This window comes from Cydia amplana, chromosome 13, assembly GCF_948474715.1.
Source record: "Cydia amplana chromosome 13, ilCydAmpl1.1, whole genome shotgun sequence".
In the NCBI taxonomy this organism is placed as follows: domain Eukaryota; kingdom Metazoa; phylum Arthropoda; class Insecta; order Lepidoptera; family Tortricidae; genus Cydia; species Cydia amplana.
The window spans coordinates 11,138,841-11,159,944 of NC_086081.1; the positions used below are offsets into that span (position 1 = coordinate 11,138,841).

General features: G+C 36.8%; 1 protein-coding gene across 1 annotated transcript in view; it reads right to left on the bottom strand.

The window, feature by feature from the left end:
* The window catches only part of LOC134653715 (uncharacterized), a 313,013-nt gene extending 298,069 nt beyond the window's left edge, over positions 1-14,944 (bottom strand). Inside the window, exon 1 of the mRNA XM_063509108.1 lies at positions 14,643-14,944. The gene's annotated coding sequence lies outside the window, so the exon portion shown is untranslated. The remainder of the gene's footprint in view (positions 1-14,642) is intronic.
* Between the last annotated feature and the right edge of the window lie 6,160 nt (positions 14,945-21,104).

Below are 21,104 nucleotides of genomic sequence, written 5' to 3' on the forward strand. Positions count from 1 at the left end.
TCGCGTAAAAATCAATCACATTGCGTCGTTCCGTCGCTCAATTAGGACCACAGATTAAGAAATAATTTTCAACTAGGTACCTACTTATGGAAACATTTCTGAACTGTCTTCTTCGGTGCATACATGTGCATGGCATAAAGATTTAGTAGGCTATTTTTAACCGATTATGAGACGGCCTCGATGTTGTGAGCTTGATATTCTCCTACAGTTTTTAAATGTATGAAGCTCACAGCAAAGCGTCAGCGTAACTATTTCACTACAGCGTACTGAATAAAAAAGGCAGTTTAAATTTTAATTACATATTGGTAATATAATGCATTAGATAGGTATCCTTATATCGATAGTCGAATCCAATGGACTGCGTCGACTGCATCCCACCTGATAAAAATATAGCAATAAGCGTACCTTCCGTTTCCACATACATACTTTGAATTAAAAGGTAATGTTGGCTCATATGGATGTCTTCAATTAACGTAGATTCACTTCAAAATCCTTTATTGTAACAGTTTACTACTGTATGCATAGTAGGTATTTATATTACAGTCCATCAGATGATTTCTAGTGGAAAACTGTCTTTGTCGTGTCAACAGACCTTTCAACACAATGAGTAACCCACAGCCAGTGTCCATTGAAACTACGTATAAAATGGAAGATAGATAGCTCTCAGCTTGACAAGGGTTTGTGTTGGAAATTGTCTGTGTAGTCTATGCCGTACATTAGGTGTCAAATATTTTGTATCTGTGATCTTTCTCTTTCTCGCTGCCCTCAGCTCATGCAGCCGTAAGATTGTGTCGTCCCATTTATTTTAATTATTTTACTTTTACAACTTATACAAATCTTTATTTTATCTCAATGTTTCTAATGATATAAAACTAGATATAGTGCTGTGTTAATTTGGTGTATTAATACAGACTGATATCATAACTTCGCGTTATTCTTTTACCGTGATCTCGGCTAGTCCTTCGCCTGCTTCCCTGTGCCCGTGTTCCTTATATATCTCTAACAGGTTCAGGGCCTAGGTACAAAAGCTGCAGAAAAGCTAAAAGGCGTTGAGATATTCCCAGATTACCCGAGTTACGGCAATGGCGCAACCAGGGACAACCACGTGCCACATAACCTCCATGTCCAGCCTAGAAAAACTGAAAGGCTTGGAAAATTGGATTAATTGGAAGTTCGCTGTGAGAATGGTGCTTACCCTTGACGGTTTATGGGGCTGCGTCGAAGGCACAGACGCGGACACTACCAAGGATGGACGGGCTTTAGCGAAAATTTGCCTGTCATGCGAACCACACCTCTACCAAATCGTGCGGAATGCGACGACCGCTAAGGACGCTTGGAAAGCGTTGTCCGATACATTTGAAGACAAAGGACTGTACAGGCGAGTACTTTTATTACGTAAACTACATCGAATTGAATATGGTCACTTTGCGGGCATGTCGGAATACATTGAAGGTGTCCTTAAGCTCGTCACGCAACTAGCTGATATTGGAAAGGTTATCGAAGATGCAGAGACGGCTGAAATTCTGCTCTCAGGCTTACCGGAGGAGTTCAACATACTAGTGTCCAGCCTTGAAGCGGCTAACCTCAGCGGCACCTTATCAAGTGAGGTGGTCCGAACCAGACTACTTCAAGAAGATCACAGGCGAAGCCAATGTAACACTACAGACAACTTAGCCCTTATGGCTAACAGGAAGAAGAGGACCAACAATAACTTATGTACTTATTGTCAGAGAAAAGGCCACTCCGCAAACCGCTGCTTTAAGAAGAAGCGAGAAGAAGCAAAGAAAACTGGACAGGAACACACTATGTTTGCTTCAGCTTACTCGGCAACACATTCCAAGGAATATGTGCTCGACAGCGGGGCATCGGCTCACATGGCTGGTGACTTATCTCTACTTCATGATGTCAAGGACAAGAAATGTGTGATCACAGTAGCCAATGGACATCAATTAAATAGTGAAGTTGTTGGTAAGACTCTTATATCACCTGAATTGACTCTAAATAATGTGTTATATGTACCTAATTTAGCGAAAAATTTAATGTCTGTTAGTGAAATTACAAAAAATGGTTATGTTGTAGTGTTCTCTAATAATTATTGCAATATCTATAGCTCTTGTCAAATCACAGGCAATAAGGTTTTAACTATTAATAAGCAAGATGGGCTCTATAAGTTGAAAGTGGATGAGCAAACTCGACCTGACCCCCAATTAGGCAACTCTATGTCCCTGCATGGGCAAGGATCCATGAGTGCCAATGCTGCTGACGCTGCTGTGCCTTACTCTATTATGCATAAGCGTCTTGGTCATTTGAACCAGCAAGGTATGTCGGTATTAGGTGGAGGGAATAAGTGTAGTGTCGTATTTCAGGCTGAAGACGACAGTCATGCACAGTGCATCGCCTGCCTTACCGGGAAGATGTGTGAAACATCGTTTCCGCGGTCAAGTGCGGGGCGTGCTGCTAACCTTCTGGACCTGGTGCATAGTGACATCGCCGGACCGGTTCATGTACCCAGCTGGGGCGGAGCTCGGTATTTGCTGACATTCACCGACGACAAGTCAAGACGTACCTTTGGATATCTTCTGAAGAACAAGTCTGAGGTGAGTTCTCATTTTGTTAATTTTAAAACTTTAGTTGAAAATCAAACTGGATTGCGTATTAAAGTATTACGTACTGACCAGGGTACTGAATATTGCAATAAAACTTTGTCCGATTACCTTAAAAAGGCAGGAATAATTCACCAAACTACTTGTCCTTATTCTCCTTCTCAAAATGGTGTCAGTGAGAGAGCGAATCGTACGATTTTTGAAAAAGCTCGAGCTATGTTACAGGATTCTCAGTTACCTGATCGCTACTGGGGCGAGGCTGTTATGACGGCCATTTATTTAAAAAATAGGTCGCCTACCAGTGCATTATCAGGTGGAATTCCTGAATGCGAATGGACTGGATCTGATAGGTTAGATCTTAGTCATCTACGCGTGTTTGGCTGTGTAGCATACTCTCATGTGCCTAATCAGAAGAGACGTAAGCTGGATGCTAAAGCAAAACAGCATATTTTTGTAGGATATGGTGAAACATGCAAGGGATATCGCTTAATAGATCCAGTTAATCCTAAAAGGGTTATTTATTCTAGAAGTGTTGTGTTCCTTGAGGACAAATTTATAGGAAACAATCTATTACATGCAAATGCTGAGGCGAAGAGAGCAAATTTTATTATTTTTGATAATTTTATTAATGATAATTTTAAAAATGATAATAGAGGGAATAATACTTGCTGCAATAATATTTTAAACAATAACTGTGATATTAGTATAGGTAATAATGATTGTGATAATAATCTTAACCCTCCAAACAGCCATGATAATCATGTAAATTATAATTCACCTAATCAGGACTCTGTAACTGTTTCAGAGGAGGCGGCAAGCACACCAGTGCAATCACCTCTGTCTGAGCTGTATCGCACAACTGAAGACGCCACTGAGGATAGCGGCGAGGCTGTGGTGCTGTCTAGCCCCGTCACCTCACCACTGCAACCCTCTGCATCTTCAGATTACGAGCCGATGTTGGCGGTAGCAGAAGAGTCTGCTGTTCCGACCAACTCTCGCCCAGTGCGGAGTACTCGAGGTATATTTCCTGAAAGGTATAATGATTTCCATATTGATTCTCTGATGGCTACAGCAAGTTCATCGCAAGAGCCACTTACTTTCCGCGACGCCATGAATTCAGATGAAAAAGACGAGTGGTATGGTGCCATGGAGGTTGAGTTGGGCTCGATGGTCAAAAATGATGTGTGGGAGTTGGTAGACCGTCCAAAGAATGTTAACGTTGTGAAAAACAAATGGGTTTTTAAGAAAAAATACGACTCCACAGGTAATTTAAATAGGTATAAAGCAAGACTTGTTGCATGTGGGTATAGTCAAAAAGAAGGAATAGATTACTCTGATACTTATTCGCCTGTGGTTAGGCATTCAACACTAAGAATTTTATTTGCAATTGCAAATCAGTTGGATCTGTGTATGGACCATATTGACGTCACCACAGCTTTTCTAAATGGTGATTTAGCTGAAAAAATCTACATGGAGCAGCCAACTGGTTTCCAATCTAATAATAAAGTATGTTTGCTTAAAAAATGTATATATGGCTTGAAACAAGCTAGCCGGATGTGGAACATTAAAATACACACATTGCTTGCTAAAAACGGATTCATGCAAAGCAAATGCGAGCCATGCGTGTATGTTAAGAAAAATAAGACTGAGTACATAATTATAGCCTTATTTGTAGATGATTTTTATGTTTTTCACAATAATTGTATCGAAACAGTTACATCATTGCTAAAACAGCACTTTGAAATACGCCATCTTGGTACTTTAAAAAATTGTTTAGGCATGAATGTTACTAAGTACAATAATGTAACTGTTCTAGATCAGCATGATTATATTAAGAGGCTGCTTGAGCGCTACAACATGTCTGAGTGTAAACCAGTGTCAACTCCATTACCTGTAAATTATAAATTAGAAAAGTCCAACAAACATTTAGATGACAATGTTTATCAGTATAGGCAACTATTAGGCTCGCTTATGTTTTTGTCCGTCTGTACTCGCCCAGACATTTCATACGCGTGTAGCCAATTAAGTCAATTTAGTACATGTTTTGATGAAAGCCATTGGCGGATTGCAAAGCGGGTATTAAGGTACTTAGCCGGTACTATCAATTATGGCCTTTATTTCGAAAAAGATAAGAACTTTGAAATAAACGCTTTTGCAGACGCTGATTGGGCTAATGACATAACTGACCGCAAGTCTTATACTGGATTTGTAGTTAAACTTGGTAACTGTGTCATCAACTGGGAAGCCAGAAAACAGCGATGTGTCGCTCTTTCTAGTACAGAAAGTGAGTTTCTTTGTATTTCTGATGTTTGCAAGGACATATGTTTTATCAAGAATTTCTTGTCGGAAATTATTGATAAACAATTTAATGTCAATGTATTCAACGACAATCAAAGTGCGCAGAAATTGTTGTTAGTCAAGGAGTATTCCCATAGAAAAACTAAACATATAGACTTGCGGTACCATTTTGTTAAAGATTTAATACATGAAGGCAATATTAGTGTTAAATACTTGTGTACTGATGAAATGATAGCCGATGTGCTTACAAAACCAGTGTGTGTGCAAAAGCACTTAAAATTTGTAAAAGGTCTGAAACTAAAATGCATAACTGAAAACTTGCATCCATAGCCGTTGCTACTTGTTATGTTTTAGAGTCACCGTATTAGTTAGTTTCTATTTCATGTTGTTCAGTATACTTGTTAAATATTCTATCATGTTGTAAGATTATCCAATGTACAGCATAAGGAGGCGTGTTGGAAATTGTCTGTGTAGTCTATGCCGTACATTAGGTGTCAAATATTTTGTATCTGTGATCTTTCTCTTTCTCGCTGCCCTCAGCTCATGCAGCCGTAAGATTGTGTCGTCCCATTTATTTTAATTATTTTACTTTTACAACTTATACAAATCTTTATTTTATCTCAATGTTTCTAATGATATAAAACTAGATATAGTGCTGTGTTAATTTGGTGTATTAATACAGACTGATATCATAACTTCGCGTTATTCTTTTACCGTGATCTCGGCTAGTCCTTCGCCTGCTTCCCTGTGCCCGTGTTCCTTATATATCTCTAACAGTTTGTGATCTTTGGTTGTGTGTTCGTGTCTCGTCACGTAAACACCAACATTTCGACTTTTTGTATCTAGCATCGACATATAATACACGGCTATTTTGGAAGTTGGAGAATAATCGAAGGCTCATAAGACACACGAGTGATTTTTTGTAAGGCATTACTCGTGAGTGACATGAGAGAGAAGAACGAATTATGACGCAGATGTAAAGACAGAACGCTAGCGTAAAATAATCTACATAGAACAGCTCACCTACCAACAAGTACAATTTTGATTTAAATTTTTGTTACGGTTTTGATCTTGTTTTGATACGACCTTTATTACGACGCTCACGCTGATTGGTGCACACAAAATTCAATGAAACTCGTACGTGAGATTTGCACCAATCAAGAAGATCGTCAAGCTCGTATCAAAACCATTAAGGTAAACGTACTAGTGCTCGACATTCTAATGCCCAATAGATGACACTCTGCTGTCACCTCTATTGACAATGACTTAAGTTTCAAGATGACATGTACTGCGTCGAGCACCAGTAGGTACGTTTATCTTACCAATTGTTAAATTAGATTCAGCCTCAGTATCACGTATGCTTTTTTTTTAAGGAGCTTCGCTTCTTACTCTTTTCTCAATACTTGCCCGCGATGCAGTTTAAAAACGCGATCTACACATGGCCAATATGCCAATCTAATATCAAGGGAATTCTATAGCCAATCAATCAAAATGCCAAACACTTAAGATCACTGCAATGCGGCAGGTGACCGGTGAACCGGCAAACTTGGGCCCGCATTTCTTCTTGCATTGCAAACGTTGGTTCTGTTTAGTGTCGGCGGCAAACCGCCGGTCAGAATTTCCGGTTTCAAGCTCATTTAGCTTTTCTTTGTCACTGCGTTGTTGTTAGTCTATTGTTCTAAGAAGTTTTATGGAAAAATGAGGAGGAAATCAGGCGCTTCACTTGCCAATATTTGTATTGTATACTGTATAAGTTACCCCATTTAACTAAAAACTATAAGGTACATTGGTACCACAACAAGAACTAAATATAACACATGATAATTGCTTTCTATCCACTGATTCCAATTGTTACGTTAGAAGTCTAGCTTCACTTACTAAAAAAGAATAAAAGAAAAAAAGAATTACCTTAAAGAATTTACTTTTTTAGGGTTCCGTACCCAAAGGGTAAAAACGGGACCCTATTACTAAGACTCCGCTGTCCGTCCGTCCGTCCGTCCGTCCGTCCGTCTGTCACCAGGCTGTATCTCACGAACCGTGATAGCTAGACAGTTGAAATTTTCACAGTTGATGTATTTCTGTTGCCGCTATAACAACAAATACTAAAAACAGAATAAAATAAAGATTTAAGTGGGGCTCCCATACAACAAACGTGATTTTTGACCGAAGTTAAGCAACGTCGGGCGGGGTCAGTACTTGGATGGGTGACCGTTTTTTTCCTTGTTTTGCTCTATTTTTTGTTGATGGTGCGGAACCCTCCGTGCGCGAGTCCGACTCGCACTTAGCCGGTTTTTTTTTCAGAAACCCGTCTCGATTTTATGTAATAATAATAATCTTAGCTTTAAGTAATGTTTTAAGCTGCTTCCTCATTGCTAATTAAGTTAAAAGACATTCATATCTCAATTTGTATTTAAGTAATGAATTTTCGCAAAGCCTTTACGTGAACACGAAGTTTTATACACGCTCTTAAGATTTAAAAAGCTACTTATTTCAAAGTCTGAAATATATGTGCATTTCGTGCACGTAGATATTTCTTAATATTTTAACAGATCACGAAGTCGTTTTATATGAAGTCAAAGAAGACTAATTGCTGCCTATATAAACTGAAACAGAAATAACGTTGATAAGAGGCATAATCATATATTTCACTACACTACAAATTACAAGTATGTACGTCTATACGTACCTACACTACTCCGCCCTTTGTTAAGTAAATTTTCATACATATACCTACCACAAATCAATGTCAAATTTAATATGAATATTTACAACGTTATTTTATCGATACTATTTGTTCCCCACAGGTTTCATTTTCGGATATTAACGCCCTTATAGCTTGACTGTTTCCGAAGCCAATTTTGTGCAAACAATTTACGAGGCCGATTCACGCATATTGAGCTCGGTGACGAATTAATGAAACAGGCATGTAATTGTTATGATCCCGCATAGTGAACGTAAACAATAGCGTGCGACGTCATGTGTCGGTTTACTTTTGTCATTAGACTTTCGTTCGCTAAATCTGCTTTACCGACTTTACCGTTCGGCCTTGTTCTGCCGAGCGCTGTCAAATGTATACGTTAAGCTCGCGTTTTTCATGCACTTTGCAATGGGTATAGCATTAAAACATTTAAAACGTTAAGACAAGAAAACTGCCACCGCAATACTTTACTTATAGACTTGAACATTTTTAATAATCGCTCGTTAGCACGATTGTTGGTAACAACATTAACTTAGATTTTATGATTTGATATTTCAGGATTTAAAAAAAGTTAAAACCTTTAATTCTATAAAAAAAGCATAAAAATAATTAAACCGTTAAACGCCTGAGAACTGACTGTTCTATTTACAAAATATATGTCTGAAGAGAAAGAAAACCTATTAATTTCCGAAATGACTGCGGGTGCGGAAGTTTATAAGATAAGGAAACGTGATCAATAACTATTATGTTCCGCTACTCAATCTCTAAATAGTTTCAAAGAGAGCGTGGCAAAGCTCCAGTCATCCCGTTCACTGATAAGCGTAATCTGTTAATACCATCGGGTTCTAAATCGATTATTATGAGGCAGGTTGTGAAGCACGCAACGCAATCAACAGCGGGCTTAGTGTAAGGCCTGAGTGGACGCTCGAAGCGGAGCGTTCGGCGGGGCGTGCAGCGTGGCGTCGGGCTCACAAGTAATTTGAGCAGCGTGCACTAAGGCCGCTCCTATACGCTTGCATTCGTTTAACATGCACGCCGCACGCCTCGCCCCGCTGCACGCCCAACTCGAGCGTCCACTCAGGCCTTACACTTACACTTACGGGTGTCGGGTAACAGGCGCTGTCGAGAGGCTAGCCGATACCTATTCAAGATAATATTTCTGAGGCTGCGTTTGTTTATTAAGTACTTAAACTGTACCGGTCAGTTATTGATATGTTATTTTATGGGTGTGTTAATACTTTCTAAAATATTTTTATAATATCTGGCATACGGCGAGTAACATTCTCTACAACTCTACGTGGTTATTTTACCACGCGATACTTTTAACTGGGTCAAAAACTTTATTAGTAAGTTTAGTGTGAGTTAAGGTTTTGCGACTTTCTTGTGGACATCAGAAAATAAATTAGACATATGTACATATTTCTTAAAACCTATACGGTGAAAGCCGTTAAGTACTAATAGTAGAATATACCCAAATCGTTAACTTTCATAATTTCCCCGCCCGTTTTCCGAACTTTTTTGACTAACTCTTTGAACCGATTTGTTATCCAGTGCCTTTTTAGTGAACTACATACCTAAATAATACAAAATTGTCTTAAGAAACGATCATCATGGACATTGATTAAGCGCTGACATAACGACTTAACTTAATAACGATATTACACTATCTCAAAAAATAATGAAAGATCCCTTATTATTATTACCACAATTATTACCACCCAGATCGGCCGTCGTATTAATTTTAATAACCGGGCGTTTTTTTTTGTTGTCCCCTACACTTTTTTTTTCAAATTTGGTATTTTTTATGTTATTTCTACTCAGAATCACGAGCTTTTTCTATCCTAATAGGAGAAAAAAAGTGTCCTAAGGTTTTTATTTTCATTACGTCACCATTTTTCATAGACTTTGTATTATATATGGCGGTCGCGGAATGGAAAGATCGAAAAATGTATGGAAATTTTGGGACACTTTTTTTCTCCTATTAGGATAGACAGAGCTCATGATTCTGAGTAGAAATAACAGAAAAAATCCCAAATTTGAAAAAAAAAAGTGTAGGGGACAACAAAAAAAAACGCCCACCTGCCATAGATAGAGGTAGAGGTACATATTTGAATTAAAATCGGAATATACATCGTCTCTATTTATTTCGGTTACCACTCTGACATACCTAATGTATTTGTTAGATAGGCAAATGGCAATTTTAGTTTATAGAAGCATGAATTAAGGGGGATGTATATTAAAATATCATATGCTTATAACAATATCGCTGAACAAATGATATTGACATGCCATTTGCGGGCAAAGCAAATTATGTGAGGCGGTTAATAACTCGTCGAGGGTGTCATTTATCGTGTGGAGGAATATAATTGGTTTATAAAGTCATAATTCACCCTCGTAAATACAGAAAAACGATCATATGTGGATATTTCTTGTTAAATAACTGTTGGAAATGATTAATTCGTTCGTACGCTTGGAATTGAAGTTATTATATTCTGTACTACTATGACTTAAACACCTAATTTAGATATTTTGACTGACGGAGTTAATTTAAGCGCGACTTAAACTAATTGACAACCTAGGCTACTTTTAGTTTTTATCCTAAACATCTTCCCCTAAGGGAGTAAAAGGAGGAAGTTAGGAGAATGACTTGTAAATATACCTACTCTAATCTAATACTATATTCTTTATGGGTACCTACACTACATATGACTGCGCTTTCTTTAACAAAGTTAATCTATAGCTACTGCAATAATCAAACCTATGCGCCATGTTCAACGATAGTTCAATCTAATATTTAGGCCAATTTGAACGTACACTAACATCAAAATATTTGAATCATGTTATTTAGTTATCTTACATTTCGCTCGCACTTGTCTGTAAATATACCAATATATTATATATACAATAGACAAGCGCGGGCGAGACACACGAGACATACCATTTTGATGTCAGTATACGTCCGAATTGGCCTATAAGTAGGAAAGGAATTTGAAGTGGAGCATATCACCGAACGGTGGCGATTTCGTCGATACCGCCACGAATACCGATCCCGTCGTTGCCGACGGATACCGTCGTTGAGGGGTTCATATCGCCATCGAATCGCTGTCTCTATCACTCTTCCATATTAGTGTGACAGTGACAGTAGCGTCAGCGATTGGCATGTTGTCTACGGGGGCCTGAAACTCGCGACACCTTTGCTTTTGATCTGCAGACGTGAAGTGGGCGGAGTAAAATGCTTTGATACGGCAATCCCTGCACAAGATGCTTTGCCGGTAACTTGTTTAATTAAATAAGATACTCTAGATATATTATGTACCTACTGTCTTTTTGTCTATTCATAGTTTAAACTCACTTTCTCCCACATGTTAGTTTGGTTTTGTTTATTTTCATTGTGTTTTCCCTGGTTGCCCTGAAAACCAGCGCCATGGCTATCTTAGACATCGGCATATGCTGAGTGGCATCCATTTTGGTGATAAAATATATTAGAATAAGATGTATTATAGGTTAAGTTTTATGTTTTACACCAAATAAAGTTTTTCTATTTCTATTCTATTTTCTAGAATATTACTTTATAATGTAAATTTGTAAAGTGTTACAGTGTTTTCTTGAGCTTTGTACGCAGTCGTTATAAAAATATCGTATTATTTAATTACATTGCAGAATTCAAATAAGTAGTACAGCAGCGGTATTAACGCCACTAAATTAAATGTCATCTAAAAAAATTTAGTACTGAGTACAAACCTCGGGTGTACTCTATAGAGCAGATAAAATCGGTCTCGAAAAAATTGCAAACGGATGACGCTACATTCGGTCATCTAAAAACGTTTAAAATCCTTACTTTAAAATAGTAAAATATTTCTATAGACCTGGATATGAACCGTGATTGGGCTTTTTCTAAAATAAATATCGAAAACCCGATTCTTTCAAATCTGGACATTCTTGGGCTCATTCTACTCAGAATCGACAGCACTCTCCATCCTACCATTAAAAAAAGATGTCCCAAAATGTCCATTCCATTACGTCACGTTTTTAGTATGAGAAAAATTTTCACTTGTATGTAACGTGACGTAGTGGAATGTACAATTTTCATACAAAATTTTGGGACAATTTTTTTTATCATCAGGATTGAATATGCTAGTGATTCTGAGTTGAAAGGACCCAAAAACACCAGGATCTGGGAGAATCGGGTTTTCAATATTTATTTTAGAAAACGCCCGATTACCTTTAGTAAAATATATGTCGAATTTTCAACAGTGATACGAGGTAAATTCGGATTTCAGAGTATCGGATAACACACACGAGCCACTTTGTCTCAAAGCTAGTCACACCCGCAAACAATTCTCTTTGTAAATGCACGGACTATTTTCATGGGAAATTCATTTCACTGGCAGGACTTTTCAAATAAAAATAGATACACATCGCGGGTACACCGACACTCGTTGTAAGCTTAAATAAAAGCTTCACGAAGGATTTGTCACCGATATGTATACGAGTTCCGATTCCGAATGCATATAGGTATGTTCTCGTTTAGTCAGAGAATTTTCTGAGGTTGTCCCATTTGTACAAAAATAATGTTTTAGATAAATAAAAAAAAACAATTATTTAAGAGTAAGTAATACTAATGTAAACTACATTAGTATTAGATTTAGATCTATATGGTTATGTTTTACAATAACAAAATTTCGATAATAATAATAACATCCTAACATTTTACCCGCTACGTCTCTTCGCGTTCTACCAAGGTTCACAATGACCTTGTTTGAAACCAGGGATGTTGCGAACATCCGCATCCGCATCCGCAACCGCGGAACTTCCGCATTATTTTCAACATCCGCATCTGCATCCGCATCCGCATAAAAAGATGCGGAGCTTATGCGGATGCGGATGTCGAACAAGTGGGTACAGACAGGAACGTCTTAGCGGCGGCGTAAGTGCTAGGTAATTTTGTCATTAATACCTATAACGAAATCGTCTAGATCCAGAAAAGTCGGCCAAGTCACTGTTTATTAAATATAACGCACCTATATCCTTGCTCAAATACTAAACGATTCGTTTTTTTTTACCAAAAAAATACTACAAATGTAATATTTGACGTTTTCTAAGTACCTAATCTTGACATCCGCATCCGCGGATGTGAGCCTTAAAATATCCGAATCCGCGTCCGCGGATGTCAAAAAATATGCATCCGCAACATCCCTGTTTGAAACTACAGAAATCTAAATCGTACAATCATAAAAATAGCATAGTTTTCATCCTAATTTTTATTTAACTCCAATTTTATACCTAAAACGAGTTCATGAATATAAATCCGCCGGAATATGTATTAGAACGTGGATTTGACCCAATTCCGCCGCTCGTAAAACCCCGCCGCTCTTACAAAAGTTTAATCGCTCGTCTTTGCCTATCAACGAATACTGTGTCCTGCCTGAAATATAATCGGGTAAAATTATTCATGTACCTCGTTATAGTCGTCATTTGCATAATGAAGTTTAGAAGCTACAATAACATTGTACTTATAGGGGGCATTCGCAGTTTTGCACAGGGGTTTCAGTCGTTAGTATATGCGGACAAAATTATTTTGTTATGATTTTTCTTGTCAAGTAATTTATAACATAAAAAACGGTTCTATGGACAGGTAAATAAAGAAATAACTATGCATGGACTTTCTATTTACTGATATATTACTTACCTGAATAAGTTATTTAATTAATAAGATATTTAATGTTTTGCAGCACAAACTAAAAGGATTTTTAATACTTTTTAAGTCAAGTATTAGTTTACCCGATATTTATTTCTGTAGGCAAAAATTAACTACAATTAGCAGCGTAAATAATAGGTAAGATAACTTTACAGAAGCATACCATAATAATTTACCTTAAGTAATTGTCGCCGACACGACAGTTTACTCTATCCTAATTATCTCCGGGTTACTCAATTAACCCAATCACAATGCCGTGATACAGTCAAAACGGAACACGATCGCTAAGCGCAACTTACTATAATTATTAAATTTCCAGGGTGTCCATTAATCAAGTCACATTCAATCAAAGTTAAACACAGGGTTCGCGGGAAATTGGTGGGAGTAAAGAAGATGGGTCGCCACGTGCGTCGCGGGCGGGCCCGCCGACTGACTGCGCCGAAAGATGCGCAGTTACCCCAATATGCCCTCTTATTACCATGTATCCCACCTCTTAGACAAAGGACCTTCGATCAATTAGGGCTAAAGCGGCAGAACCTGAACGCGCGGCAATTTAAACAACAAGCAACCTCGACTGAACATTGCGATCTATGCTCATGCCTCAACATCGAGCATATGACGCGGCAAAAGAAGAAAAACGCGCAATACGAGGCAGAAAGGGACGCAAATATACAGATTAGTGGGACGTTCGAATGGGACGGCTTCAAACATTTTGTAAGCTGATAACCAGCAAACTGGGAGCGAGGGGAACCATATTCTCGCACCGCTCCGCATGAATGTAATGAATTAAGTTTCAATGGTACAAGAAAGACTTTGTGCGTGCGTGTGAATGACTTTAATCATTAAAGCTCGGCATGGCAGTGTTATTGTAGAAATTAATTTATTAAATTACGCCATGTGAAAATAAAAATAAGCGCTAACCATTTACTACTACCATTCTTATTAGACTAATTGTTACTGTTACTGTTAACATTGCTGATTTTATGTCGATAATCTTTGAAATAAAATAAAACAACGTGGTCGCACACAAAAGATTAATAAAAAAAAACTCGACGAGTGATAAAATAATTTCAAGGCCTAATCAGCATCAATCACTACACTTAATAAGGAAACACAACTTAAAACGCACACGTGATCCGTTTGCTTAAAGAAAAACATAAACCATATTGATTAAAGGATACCTATATCCTTGCACTAAAATACATGCGCTACGATATACAAAGAGGCCAGTTTAACACAAAGCGTCTCATATCACGGCCTAAAACGAGTAGCCGAATGCTCGTAACCAACTGTGGGCCGTGACATATATATACAAACACAGACATAATTAACGTGCAATTTTTACCTATACATCCATGAAAATGAAATCCATCATTGGATCCTTGCAACTCCACTGCCGCTGCACACACACACACCGAAATCACGCACACTACCGCGAAGTCCCTCCTCACGCGAAGGGAAAATCTTCACACACGGACGGCACAGATAAACATGTCAACTGCTAGACATTGTTACCCTAAAGTCCTTTCACGTTTTTCACCACAAATACACCATTAAGCACAAATAATAACACAAACCGCATAAATGAACACAGAAACACTAGATTATTTCGCAATATCACCCGCGTCGAGTCAAGAAGACGTCGCTTTCATCGAAAATACGCGTAAGTATTGTAGTGTCGATTCGGCGACTGTTCTCCCCGCCCTGTGCCAGACTCGAATGGCGCCGCCATATTGAATCTCACTTCACGAACGCACAGTGGAGCATCTAGCGGCACCACTCTGAACAAAATTGTCAATGACCTTACAATACGTAGAGTTCAATTTATAAAATATCTTCAACAACACAACTAACTTTAATTAAGTGCTTATAAACCAAATTATATTACAAATAAGATTGAAGTTTTCAGTCACTGTTTTGTAAAATGATGTATTTTAACAAGTTACTGGCACCGTATTATAATTGCGCTGTTGAACTCGCGTCGTAATACTACCATACGCCGTTAGATAGCGCTGAAATCAAACCATGGCAGCTTGTGTAAATGTATGCTTAACTTTAACTACGTATACATTACAAACTTTGTGTTTATATACAGCGCTTACGTACTAATAACACGTTCAATGCCACGAAGCTTTACGCTACTTTATCTAATTACCAAGGGTAATTTACGGTTTTCATGAACATGTATTGTCCGGTAAGTACCAAATTAATAGAAGCAATAACAATTAAGCATGGGCAGCATGGCACTTAAATACTTACATAAATTTATGAATTATTTTATCTACTCAGGTTCAAAAGAAGTAAAATGTTTGTTAGATATCCGGTACTTTAATGTTTTGTTACATAATATTTAGGTATTTAATTTCATTACTGTGAGCAGTAACAGCAGTAGGTACCATATATTATTAAAAATATCTGGGTGACCGAGCTTTGCTCGGAAAACATATCACATCTCAAAAATTAGCGTTTTCCCAGAGATAACATCTAACTAGATCGATTTTTCGCCCCCTAAAACCCCCATATACCAAATTTCATCGAAATCGTTAGAGCCGTTTCCGAGATCCCCGAAATATATATATATATAAATAAATAAATATGCAACAATTGCTCGTTTAAAAGTATATAATATCTGGGAGACCGAGCTTTGCTCGGAAAACATACCTAATTATAAAAACTCAAAAATGCGCGTTTTTCCAGATATAAAACCTAGCTAGATCGATTTTTCGCGCCCGAAAATCGCCATATAGCAAATTTCATCGAAATCGTTAGAGCCGTTCCCGAGATCCTCGAAATATATATACATATAAATAAATAAATATACAAGAATTGCTCGTTCAAAGGTATTAGATTATTACAGTTCAAAGGTATTCGATACATTATAGATAATTATTAATGTATGCATAAAATAAATGAAATGAAATGTCTTATAGAAATAAAAATAAATATGTCATCCTTTTAACAGCTTTAATGGCCTCAGATAAAACATAATTATTTAAGTCTAAGACAAAGGTAAATTATTTAATAAAAACTGCGATATTGGTTCAATTTCTGTTACTACTAGGTACACCATCTATCTAGGCAATAGATTTTTTAGTTGTCTATTTATTTATCTGAACCTTATTGATTTGTACAATATTTAAAATAAAGTACAAATTACGGACTTAAGGCCTAATGACATTCTCTGCCAGCCAACCATCAGTCCAAACAGAAACAGATGCGGGCATTAAAAAAAAAGGTAACAAAAACAAACAAAATAGCGTTAAATGTTACTTACATTACAAACCACACACATTCATGTTAATAATATTATGAACATTCATGCTTAAGTAACATTCGGACATCTTAAAAAAATCGAACTATGTACATATATATACGAGTATGTACATATATAATAATAATAATAATATATTTTATTAGTCAAGCAACATGGCTCAAAAGGCTGTGAAACATAAAAATTAAAATTACAACTAAAATTAAAAATTAAAAATACAGAATAGATTACAATCTGTCAGCTCCCACGGCTCATATATGAGCCAGAACGCTTATGGTGACGTCATATCGTGGGATTCGACAGGTTAAGATATTACCTACTAAAATATAATTAATTGATTTAAGGGAAACATGTCATAAAAATAAAATAATAACAGTTAAGATATAATTAAACAATGATTTAATTAATAATAATTAAAGTAAAGTAAATAATGTCACGAAGTATAATCACATGTCTCCTAATAAATCAACCAACAATACTTATTATTTATCCCATTTATACTTATTATATATCAGCTTGTGTAGAGTTGTCGTCAAATATATTGGCCAAGGTGCTGACAAATATCTGATCACCAATGATCGGAATAGGTAGTGCCATTTGGGGTGAATGACCTCAAACATTGTACTTAACATGGATAAGACTCGGGATTCCAAGACTCTTATTTTTTCACGAAAATATTTCTTGGCATGTCTTTAATAGGCTACATGACTAATTTTCATTTATGGTATCAATCGATCGGATTTGTTTTTAGGATCAAATGTCTATATGGGACCCATTGCATTAAAGCAACACAAAAGTCAGAAATTATAGTCAAAGTCCGACAGTCGCACTTCACTCGCGAAACGCCCCTCACAAAAGGATAAGTGAACGTGACGTCAAGGTCATTGAGATCCCATCTTGAAGTATGGGCAAAACAAGAAAATTGCGTTTTTGTCAGTGAAATATTGCGTTTATATGTATATAGTTACTATACAATATTTTTTGGATAAAATGTAAGGAATCGACTGGTACCCTTACTTTTATCGTTTTTGGTAGTTAAAAAAAACTTAAATTTCGAAACTTTCAGATCCTGTATTTTTGGAACATTTCCGTATTTTATTTTAATATCCACATTATTATTTTAAATTGCTCATTTGCTATCTATTTTACTAGATTTTTTTATAAAATTCAAGATGTGTCATCATCCCTATTGAAGTAGGTAATATGAAAACCCGGGGTGAAAAGGTATATCCATACTAAGCTTACGCACCAAAGTCCCGTGAAATGGCACTACCAATTCCGATCACTGCTGATCACGCCTAGAGTGTGTGTTCAGATATTTTTAAGCACCTCGGCTGCTCCAATATATCTGATGGCAAATTGGCGACTGTACATAAAATTTATTTCCTTTACGTAAATGGTAACGCCGTTATTGGAGTTGGAGTATTGTATTTTTTATTTATTTATAAGTACCTACATATAGCAATAAGAGATTGACCTATGGCTGAAGTCAATACATTAATAAATCTGTTTAAACCTAACGCAATTTATCTAAAAGTTAATATCTCTTGCCGTGTGTTGTTTTATTTCTTAAAACTTTGTATTCCGAGTCGATGTTGGAACCATTTGGGGCGATGCAGGCGACGCTGCGGGAATCATAAGTGGGTGGCCATAAATTGCTTCCGCTTTGCCGACGTATGAGGTATAAGGTGGCTGATTCAGTTGTGTGCATCTGCTGCTACGCCAATAGATTAAGTTTAGGAGGAAAATTTGAAAATTTATCAGAAAAAATTGGTATATTACCTACGTACTTTGCTCAGACATAGAAAGGAAGAGTTTCGCTCCTTCTCTACCGACTTTCTATAAATGAAGTGTGTAAAGCGCGCAAAGAGTTAAAAGCGACGAGAGAGCTGGTAGACGATCTTACATACCTGAGAGGCGGTCTTCGTCACATTGAGCTTGATTTTATTTTTTTATTAAACTAAAAGCCTCGTTAAACCAGAGTGGCTTGTCTCGATAATCCGTTTCTTAAGCAGTTGATTACTAATTGCTACCTATTTACTCCATATTTACACTATTTATAGCAACAACAGAAAGACATTGTGTAAAAATTGCAACAGTCTGCCAATGTTTATGAAATACAGCCCGCTGATGGACAGACAAATAAAGGAAATGATCAAAAATCTTACAATTTAATTAGCGTGGAAGCTTCTACTAATAAAATAAAACTTATATTTTCTGCACGAAGCATGCACGAAGCTATTACATAATATAAGTGGAACACAGCCAACAACAACATGTTACTTCAAGACAATCCTGTCCTTCCTTTTGAGAACTTATCAACGTTAAACTACCGTGTCGATTTTACGAGCGATCTTAAACACAGTGATTGCGGGAAGTCCGAGTTTTAGCACTGAGTTATTATTCCAACTTTCAAGCACGAGAGAGAAAATAATATTGAGCGAGTTTAAGAGATCGTTTTTAGGGTCGTAGAATTAATAGGTACCGATTTCGAAGTCACGTTTAAAAGGCTCCACTTACCTTACAAAAATCGCATGCAATTTCCATTACATTACGGGTTTTCATCGATGCATTGAATTTTTGCACCCACCTAATCGGCAACGTATCGCAAATAGCATGCATTTGTTTCAAGGTCTGCGTACCTCTTTACTCTGGTTCTCCCGAGATCTCGATTACTACTTGTTCGCGATTGAGAATGTCTTGCTCATAAACTGTGTTACGATGCACATGTGTGGACCAATCAATGTGATTCGATAAATTACTTCCTTTGCTCAAACTAAGTAGATATTCGAAGCCTATAATATGTATTTTAAAATATTAATCAGATAATTAAATTGATATTGAAAATAATCCCAATTTAAAAAATGATTTACTTTTTTCATTAGTATTGCTCGTTCGTGCTACTGCTAAACTATCGAATGTTTGAAGCAGTAGCGAAAGCCAAGACACCAGCATTGGTATCTATTACTGGCAGTAGTTATCAATTTAAAAAAAGCGGCCAAGTGCGAGTCGGACTCGCCGATGAAGGGTTCCGTGTTTAGGGGATTTATGACGTATTAAAAAAAACTACTTACTAGATCTCGTTCAAACCAATTTTCGGTGAAAGTTTGCATGGTAATGTACATCATCATCATATTTTTTTTAGTTTTATCATTCTCTTATTTTAGAAGTTACAGGGGGGGGGACACACATTTTACCACTTTGGAAGTGTCTCTCGCGCAAACTATTCAGTTTAGAAAAAAATGATATTAGAAACCTCAATATCATTTTTGAAGACCTATCCATAGATAACCCACACGTATGGGTTTGATGAAAAAAAATTTTTGAGTTTCAGTTTTAAGTATGGGGAACCCCCAAAATTTATTGTTTTTTTTTCTATTTTTGTGTGAAAATCTTAATGCGGTTCATAGAATACATCTACTTACCAAGTTTCAACAGTATAGTTCTTATAGTTTCGGAAAAAAGTGGCTGTGACATACGGACGGACAGACGGACAGACAGACAGACAGACATGACGAATCCATAAGGGTTCCGTTTTTTGCTATTTGGCTACGGAATCTTAAAAAATAGATCTATGTACATATAAGCTTACTAAAGTATACATACATATACATATTTGAATTATTTGATCATTTACAAAACTTTAACAAAATCTCGGGTTGTGATTTGGTCCCGGCGATTCTGCAAAGCATTGCTTGCAAGAACATGTACTAGCCTAGTTTTCTCGCAAGCCAGTATTACGTGACCTTGAGATCCGCAACAACCTATGCGTAATCGAAGGGCACTGGTTCGCCTGCACTCTGACAACGTTTACTTAGAATGATACCTCAGAGGCACAGTGGGCTAACGACGTCATAATCCCAACAAGGCCCGACAGTTAGACGACATCGTTTCTGAGTTAATTGGAGTCATGCCACCTCATTACATCAGCGCCGATAAGGACGAGACCTAACTAATGAGGAGACCTAAATAAACTTGTACGCCGAAACTAAAGCTCGTTTGGCTTTATTATCACAAATCTTCCATAGTGCGTCTGTGCTTTTAATCTACACAAATCAACTTTATAATGCGGCAATTCTATAAAGTTAGTCTTAGTTATTCCTATATCTCAAGAAATTCTCGTCTATAGTTGTTGACTTCAATATGAATTATGAAGAAGTTTTTAAAATGATCAATTTGACTTCCTAAAATTTCATTATTCTATAAAACATTACTATTAAATTAATATATTGGATTTCTTTTTCTTTGTTCTTATTCAAGACAAAATAATAAAAATTGTGGCCGTTGTGATTATTTTGTCCATTTCGTACTTGAACAAAATGGACCACAGTGTTACCAACATATTTTGTGTGTATTTTTAAACAACTCTAAACTCTGTACAATAAAGTGTTTACATACATACATACATATATTAAATAATAAAAAAAACTCACTAGATCTATCTTATATCTATTGGTTCGATCTATAGAGAATGAATTAATGTTTTAGACTTGGGTTAATTAGTACTTTTGTTATCGTAAAAACGTTCGCTATTTA